The sequence below is a fragment of the Marmota flaviventris genome, chromosome X, assembly GCF_047511675.1.
Source record: "Marmota flaviventris isolate mMarFla1 chromosome X, mMarFla1.hap1, whole genome shotgun sequence".
NCBI classification, from domain to species: domain Eukaryota; kingdom Metazoa; phylum Chordata; class Mammalia; order Rodentia; family Sciuridae; genus Marmota; species Marmota flaviventris.
In genome coordinates this window covers 33971250-33979276 of record NC_092518.1, presented here as the reverse complement: position 1 = coordinate 33979276, position 8027 = coordinate 33971250, and the positions used below count along the sequence as shown (strand labels likewise).

The 8027-nt window shown below is 40.7% G+C and overlaps 1 pseudogene; it reads left to right on the top strand.

The window, feature by feature from the left end:
- The first annotated feature begins 2483 nt into the window (after positions 1-2483).
- LOC114086045 (translationally-controlled tumor protein-like) lies at positions 2484-3269 on the top strand (annotated as a pseudogene).
- The last annotated feature ends 4758 nt before the right edge of the window (positions 3270-8027 follow it).

Genomic DNA, 8027 nt, shown 5'->3' with positions numbered 1-8027 from the left:
ACCTTCCTTGGGCACTTCTTCCATTCAACCCCCTCCCCAGCCACAGGGTGAGGACTTCTACTCCTTCACTTCCTTTATTCTCTCCCTAGCTCTTTCACCCCAAATACTTCAAATCTCCATTTTATTTTCTTAGGCAAAGCAGTCTAACTTTCTTCTTGTCTCATCCCCAGGCCCCCAGCCCTGCTATCTTTCTCTAACCACGATGGCTCATCAGTTTGTCTAACAAAGTCACTTCCCCCCTCAAGAATTCTGCTGTGTGTCATTCAGAAATGCTGTGTCAGGCAGCAATTAACAGGAAACCCATCTAATGATACCGTAAATCAACAGTGCCCACACATTTTTGGTCTCAGAATTCCTTTACGTTCTTAAAAATTATTGAGGACCCCAATGAGCTTTTTGTTTGTGGGGGTTATATCTATCAATATTTAGTGTCTTAGAAATTCAAACTGAGAAATTTTTTAAAATATGATATTCATTCATTTACTTAAAAATATCATTCAGGGCTGGGAGGTGTGGCTTAGTGGTAGAGTGCTTGCCTAGCCTGTGTGAGACACTGGGTTCCACAGAACCACAAAAAAAAGGGGGGAGAAAAAAATCATGCATATGCCTATTAGATGTTGATATAAATAATCCATTTTTATGAAAAACTTTCCAAGTCAAAAAATAAGTGAGAAGGATGACATTATTTTACATTTTTGCAAACCTCTTTCATGTCTGACTTAATAGAGGACCGTTGGATTCCCTACGTGCTTCTCCCATCTATTCAAGAACTTCTGGAAAATTCTACCTAACACTTTGAGAGAATGATGAAAAAGGCAAATGGCACAATGTCAAAGAAAATCCCCATAAAAGTCATACTACAAATACCCACCCGATGGGACACAGGTACATAGCTCTTCCAAGATCTGGCTTAACCCAAAGGTAACTTTCCAGACAATAGAGGCCTGCCAACAGCAAGATGCAAGTGAGAGTTCAGTACATTGTAACATTAACAAAGAACAAGTTTGACAAGAAAAGGTAAAATAAACCAGTAAATATTTTGAGAAAGAATTGGTACAGGGTGAATGTCAATATCTAGCAACCATAGATGATGGAGAGGAACAGAAAAAAAAAATAAAGTGTTTTTCTTGTTATTGTTTTGTTTTGCTATTGGAGATTGAACCCAAGGGCACTTTACCACTGAACTATGTCCCCAGTTCTTTATACTTTTTGAGACACCGTCTCTCTAAGTTGCTGAAGCTGATCTCAACAACTTGTGATCCTCCTGCCTCAGCCTCCTAAGTCGCTGGCCTTACAGATGTGTACCACCTCTCCAGCCAAAGAATAAAGTTTTGAAAACTAGACTTTTAGCTTCCCTTACCTAAGACCTCAGGATATGGTCCGTTGATGGAGCATTTGCTTAGCACACACAGGTCCTCAGTTCCATCCCCAGCACTGGAAGAAAAAAATCTCCATGTAAGAATTCAAAGTATCTTAGGCTAATAACAGAAGTAAATGCAGGAACAAACCAGCTTGTGAAAATCTAGTAGATTGAAATGTTAGAAAAAATTCAGAAAAACAGATTAGTGAAGGTTACCTATTCTCAGCACCACATAAAAATAAATAAATTCAAAGGTGAACAAAGAAGTATTTTAAAAACCTACATACACTCTATAGGTTGTAAGAATGAACAAATAAAAACTTCAATAATCTTAAAAGGAAATAGAATATAGTTAAAGTTCATTGATTAAAGTGGTGAATGTGAATGAAGTGAACTAACTTATTCAAAGAAGGCATCTTACTGTCAAAATCTCACCAGGTGTGATGGTGTACACCTGTAATCCCAGCAAACTGGGAGGCTGAGGTAGGAGGATCGCAAGTTTGAGGCCAACCTCAAGAACTTAGTGAGGCCCTAAGCAAGTTAGTGAGACCCTGTCTCAAAATTTAAAAAAGGGCTGTGTATGTGGTTCAGTGATAAAGTGCCCCTGGTTTCAATCCCTGGTATATATATTTTAAAAAATCAACTTTTTTTTTCTTCAAGAGATACACAAACCCAAAACATTATCCACAGAGTAGCAGTGTAAGAGGATATTCCTATGTGAAGAGAAGAAAAGCTGGGATTACTATTTTAGTAGCAGATAAAGCAGATGTTGAAGCAAAAAGCAGTACAATCAATAAATAAGGTCATTACATAATGGTCAGATGTATATTAAATTAAAACAAAAAGCAAATATATATATAAAAATCATGAAAATCACTAAAAACACTAAACCATTGTGACAAAAACCATAAAAGAAAACGGACAGAGGGGCTGGGGTTGTGGCTCAGTGGTAGAGCGCTTGCCTGGCATGTGTGAGGCACTGGGTTTGGTTCTCAGCACCACATACCAATAAATAAATAAATATCCATCAATGACTAATAAATTATATTTTTTTTAAAAAAGAGGCACTTGCTTTGAGCTCCTGCTAAACTAGTACCACCACCGTCTCCTTCCCATCACCATCATGATTATCTACTGGGATCTCCTGAGCTATGATAAGATGCTCTCCAACATTTACAAGATCCAGGAGATTGCAGACGGCCTCTGCCTAGAGGTGGAGGGCAAGATGGTCAGTAGGACAGAGGGTAACATTGATGACTCACTTATTGGTGGAAATGTCTCCACTGAAGGACCTGAGGGCAAAGGTATTGTAAGCACAGTATTCACTGGTGTTGATATTGTCATGAACCATCCCTTGCAGGAAACCATGCTTCACAAAAGAAGCATACAAGAAGTACACCAAAGATTACGTGAAATCAATCAAAAGCAAACTTGAAGAACAGAGACCAGAGAGGGTGAAACCTTTTAGGACAGGGACTGCAGAACAAATCAAGCACATGCTTGCTAATTTCAAAAACTATCAGTTCTTGATGGACGCGGTGGCACACGCCTGTTATCCCAGTGGCTCAGGAGGCTGAGGCAGGAGGATCACAAGTTCAAAGCCAGCCTCAGCAAAATCAAGGCACTAAGCAATTCAGCGAGACCCTGTCTCTAAATAAAATACAAAATAGGGCTGGGGATGGGGCTCAGTGGTCGAGTGCCCCTGGGTTCAATCCCTGGTACCAAAAAAAAAAAAAAAAAATCTACCAGTTCTTTATTGATGAAAACATGAATCCAGATGGCATGGTCATTCTTCTGGATTACCATGAGGACGGTGTGACTCCACATGATTTTCTTTAAGGATGGTTTAGAAATGGAAAAATGTCAACAAATTTGGCAGTTACTTTGGATCTATCGTCTGTCATCATAACTGGCTGCTGGTGCTTGTCATCCACACAACACCAGGACTTAAGACAAATGGAACTGATGTCATCTTGAGCACATTTATTTTGATTGTGATTTATTTGGAGTGGAGGCATTTTTTTAAGAAAACATGTCATGTAGGTTGTCTAAAATAAAGTGCATTTAAACTCAAAAAAAAGAAAAGAAATTTGACAAAAATACAAGAAATAAGGAATAATATTATTTTAATTGAAACCCTCAACATTCTATTTCTGAAAACAGTAGACAAAAATAAGTTGGAAAATACTAAAGGATTAAATAATTCCTTCAACAGAAATGGGGGAACAACCCACTAAGTTCCAGGGTCTAGGTGACCTGCTGGAAGATAATTCCAAAAACAATACAAACTTAACAAACATAGAGAGAGATTAAAGATGGGACAAGTTAGCCAGGTAAGGTGGCGCACCTGCAATCTCACTGGCTCAGGAGACTGAGGCAGGAGGATCACGAGTTCAAAGCCAGCCTCAGCAAAAGCAAGGCACTAAGCAACTCAGTGAGACTCTGTCTGTAAATAAAATACAAAAAAGGGCTGGGGATGGGGCTCAGTGGTCGAGTGCCCCTGAGTTCAATCCCCAGTATAAAAAAAAATTAAAAATAAAAACAAAATAAGATGCCAATCAGGTGGGAATGTTTTGAAACTCTTAAGCACTTTCTTTGGTAGTGTTGGGTTACAACAGGAAATCCAAAACATTTGTAGTGGACATCTGCTGTTTGTGTTCAGCCCTATCTTTTACCCCTTCTGCTACTCAGAGAATCTACTCTTTCCTTGGGGAAATTTCCCCTCCCCTACTGTGCATGACTAGGGTGGAACTGTCAATCCCATGCTTCTGGGATGAGGTGACTCAGATGGCCAGAATAACTTCTCTGGAAGACAGCAGGTGATTAGAGAAGGCCACCCCTTTACAAAGACTGATATGGATACTAGCAGGGGAGGGAGTCAGTAAATTCTCCAAGATTCTGAGGGTTTAAGGAAGACATAAACTTAGTGACACTGGTGACCATTTCAATTCCCCTGTGAACAGTCTACCTCAGACTGAAACCCACACAAAGAAAAGAAACAACACAAACCAAGTTCCATGGTGCCTGCCTGTAAACACAGCTCCCTGGAGATTGAGGCAGGAGGATTGAAAGTCCAAGGCCAGACCCTAAGCAACTTAGTGAGACCCATGTCTCAAAATAAAATGTAAAAAGGGCTGGGGGTGTATCTGATTGGTAGAGCACCCCTGGGTGCAATCCCCAGTAGAAAAAAAGATTAAAAATTCAAAGAGAAGGAAGAACTTCATAAAAATGTAAAAAGTGAAGACACACATTCTCAAAGCAGAATGCTAACTTCTCACACTGTAGGTCCCGGGCTCTTCTTTTAAAGGGTTGGGCATGGGAAGGTATATGGAAACGACACCAACCTGGTGAATTCATTTCTTTGGTCACACATCACAAGATGTTTAGGGGTGATCCGGTCCTCTCCAGTATCTTCAGGTTGATGTGTCTGTATCTAGATAATATTTGGAATGTGCTTATATTGTAGGGTTTTGTTTTGTTTTGTTTTGTTTTTCCTACTAGGAATTGAACCCAGAGGCACTTAACCACTGAGCCCCATCCCCAGCCTTTTTTAATATTTTATTTACAGATAGGGTCTCGCTGAGCACCTCGCTTTTTGCAGAGGCTGACCTTGAACTTGCAATCCTCCTGCTTCAGCTTCCCCAGCCTCTAGGATTATAGGTGTGTGTGCTGTAACACTGTGCCTGGCTGTATTGTAGGTTTTTAAAAATACATCTGCTTGTTTTATCTAATCTGAAAATACACCACGTAGGTGAATAACACAAGTAAGCTTTAATCAAATGAGACCATTTTCATAAATCAGTGAATTCACAGTAACTCTAAGATTTGTAGATGTCTCAGAAACTAGGAGCAACAGGCCTAAAGGAAAAATAGGTCTGGAGAGGAAGTCTGATCTTGGGGTTCTAGATTTACACCAATCATCTCTTTTTCCTTTCCTTTTGTGGAGGATCACCAGTTCAAAGCCAGCCTCAGCAACTTAGCAAGGCGCTAAGCAACTCAGAGAGATCCTGTCTCTAAACCAAAAATATTTTTTAAAAAATGGGGCTTGGGGATGTGGCTCAGTGTTTAAGCAACCCAGGGTTTAATCCCTGGTACCAAAAAAGAAAGAATAATAGCTCAGTGATAGAATGCTTGCCTAGCATGCCTGAGGCCCTAGTATATAGTGTGTACACCTATGTATATTTATATATTTAAATATATAGTTTGTGTGTGTGCAGGTGTGTATGTGTATGCGTGTGTTACTGGGAATTAAATCCAGGGGTGCTCTACCACTGAACTGCATCCCCAGCCTTTTTTATTTTATTTTGAGACAGATAGACAGGTTCTCACTAAGATGCCCAAACTGGCCTCGAATTTGCAATCGTCTTGCTTCAGCCTCCCAAATTACTGGGATTACAGGCATGTGCCATGGCTAAACCCATTATATATTAAGTAATAATATGTTTCTATGATAAATAACTATATTATTTAAAAAATTAGCCAGAAGAGCAGCATTGCTTTACATTTTTGTGGAAAAAACATCCTGTAGCTCCTGGAAAACCGCACTGTAGGCTTTTGGGACAATGACAATGAAAAAGACAAGCAGTGTCTTAGTACTATTATGAAAATAGTCTTAACCTTGTGGCCCCCTGGAAAAGGTCCCAGGATTCCCCCCAAAGCCCATGAACCACACTTTAGACCTACCAATGTATACAAATGAATGAAATAAGATTGTATTTCATTAGATTCTTTGTTCTATAAAATGGTTTAAATTAGATAATTTTTTTATGTCAGAAATGAAACAGATTCTCCACAGGAAGCTCATTTAGCATCTGCCAAGAGGCCAGCAGCTCTTGTTAGAATCTGTGTTTCTGCATCTCTCCTGCAGTAGAAAGAGACTGCTGTCCTGGTTGCCAAGGACGCCCTGTCCCCACTGGGAAACCCTGGTCACCATCCAGGGTTCCAATGGATGTCAATGAGGTTTTTTTTTTTTTTCTGATTTTGTTTCTGTTTTTTTAATGCAATGCTAAATGGCTGACGCTGAGGTCAAACATGGAAGGGGAATGTAGGCTGCTCAGGTTTTATTTCAGGGGCTCCTACCAGGGCTTTGAGCCCCTAGGGCTTCAGTGCGCAAACGTGCCCACGCCTGGGCGGGGGCGGGGGCGGGGGCGGGGGGGGCGGGGCGGGGGCGGGGCTACGAAGGCAACCAGGCGGGCCAGGCGGGCTGGACAGCGCAGGCGCCTGCCAGTTTGCTCAGCATGCCAACACCACCCAGCCCAAAGCCATCTTCTTTCTATTTGTTCTTCTTCATATTAACCAGATTCGGTTTTGAACTTTTTGTTAAAGCATAACCTATATATGGAAAAGCGATACCGCATAACATAGAGTTCCATCGATTTCCAGAAATCGATGGAAATGTGTGTGGCCCTTACTCCACAAGCCCCCCATGGAGCACATTCCCAGTCCAATTCCACCGACCCCTTACGTCACCACGATCCTGACTTCTAACACATAAATCACTTTTGTCAGTTTCTATTCTTTGCAGAAATGGAATAAAGCGGACATCTTTTTTGAGCATGGCTTCTTTTGTTCAATGCTGCGACAATGTATTATCCATGTTGTGGTTTGGGGTTTTTTTTGGTTTTGGTTTTGGTTGTTTTGTTTTGTTTTGTTTGGGTACTGAGGATTGAATCCAGGGACAATTAACCACTGAGCCTCATCCCCACGCCTTTTTTAAAAAATATATTTTGTCAATGGACTTTTATTTTATTTATTTACATGTTGTGCTGAGAATCGAACCCAGTGTGTCACACATGCTAGGCCAGCGCTCTACCATTGAGCCACAGCCCCAGCACCCTCAGGCCTTTTATAAAATTATTTTTTACTTAGAGATAGGGTCTTGCTGATTTGCTTACAGCCTCATTAAATTGCTGAGGCTGGCTTTGAACTTGTGATCCTCCTGCCTCAGCCCCCCAAACTGTTGGGATTATAGGCATGTGCCACCGCACCTGGGCTCATCCATGTTGTTAACATGCAGTTTGTTCATGTTCATTGCAGGATGGTGAATATTCCATTGTATGAATTTTATTGCATGACATATTCATATGATATGTTAGATGGTCATATTTGTGTCATATCACATTCTATTTGTGATTGCATTGCATGAATATAGTACAATTTGGTTCTTCTCCTATACATGAACACATGGGCTATTTCTAGTTTGGGGCTATTATGAATAAAGCTACCATGACCATTGTAGAACTGTTTTTTGGTGGAAACATTAGCTACTTTGAAATGTAATCTACCATGGTCATGTTGCTATTGTTTAAATCCAACAGTACAGGAGGTTATAATGTGGAAAGTTGAAATTGCCTCCCCATTTCTGCCCTTTTCAACTCCCTTTTTGTAAGCCCTATTAAAATCCTATTAAGTTTTTAGTACTGGGAATGGAATCCAGGGATCCTCTACCCCTGAGCCACATCCCCAGCCCTCTTTATATTTTATTTAGAGACAGGGTCTCACTGGGTTACTTAGGGCCTCACTAAGTTGCTGAAACTGGTTTTGAACTTGTGATTCTCCTGCCTCAGCCTCCAAAGCTGCTGCAATTACAGGCGCATGTCACCATGCCTGGCTACTTCCAGAATTTTCTTGTGCACGTAAACACACACATACACACAAATGAGATCAC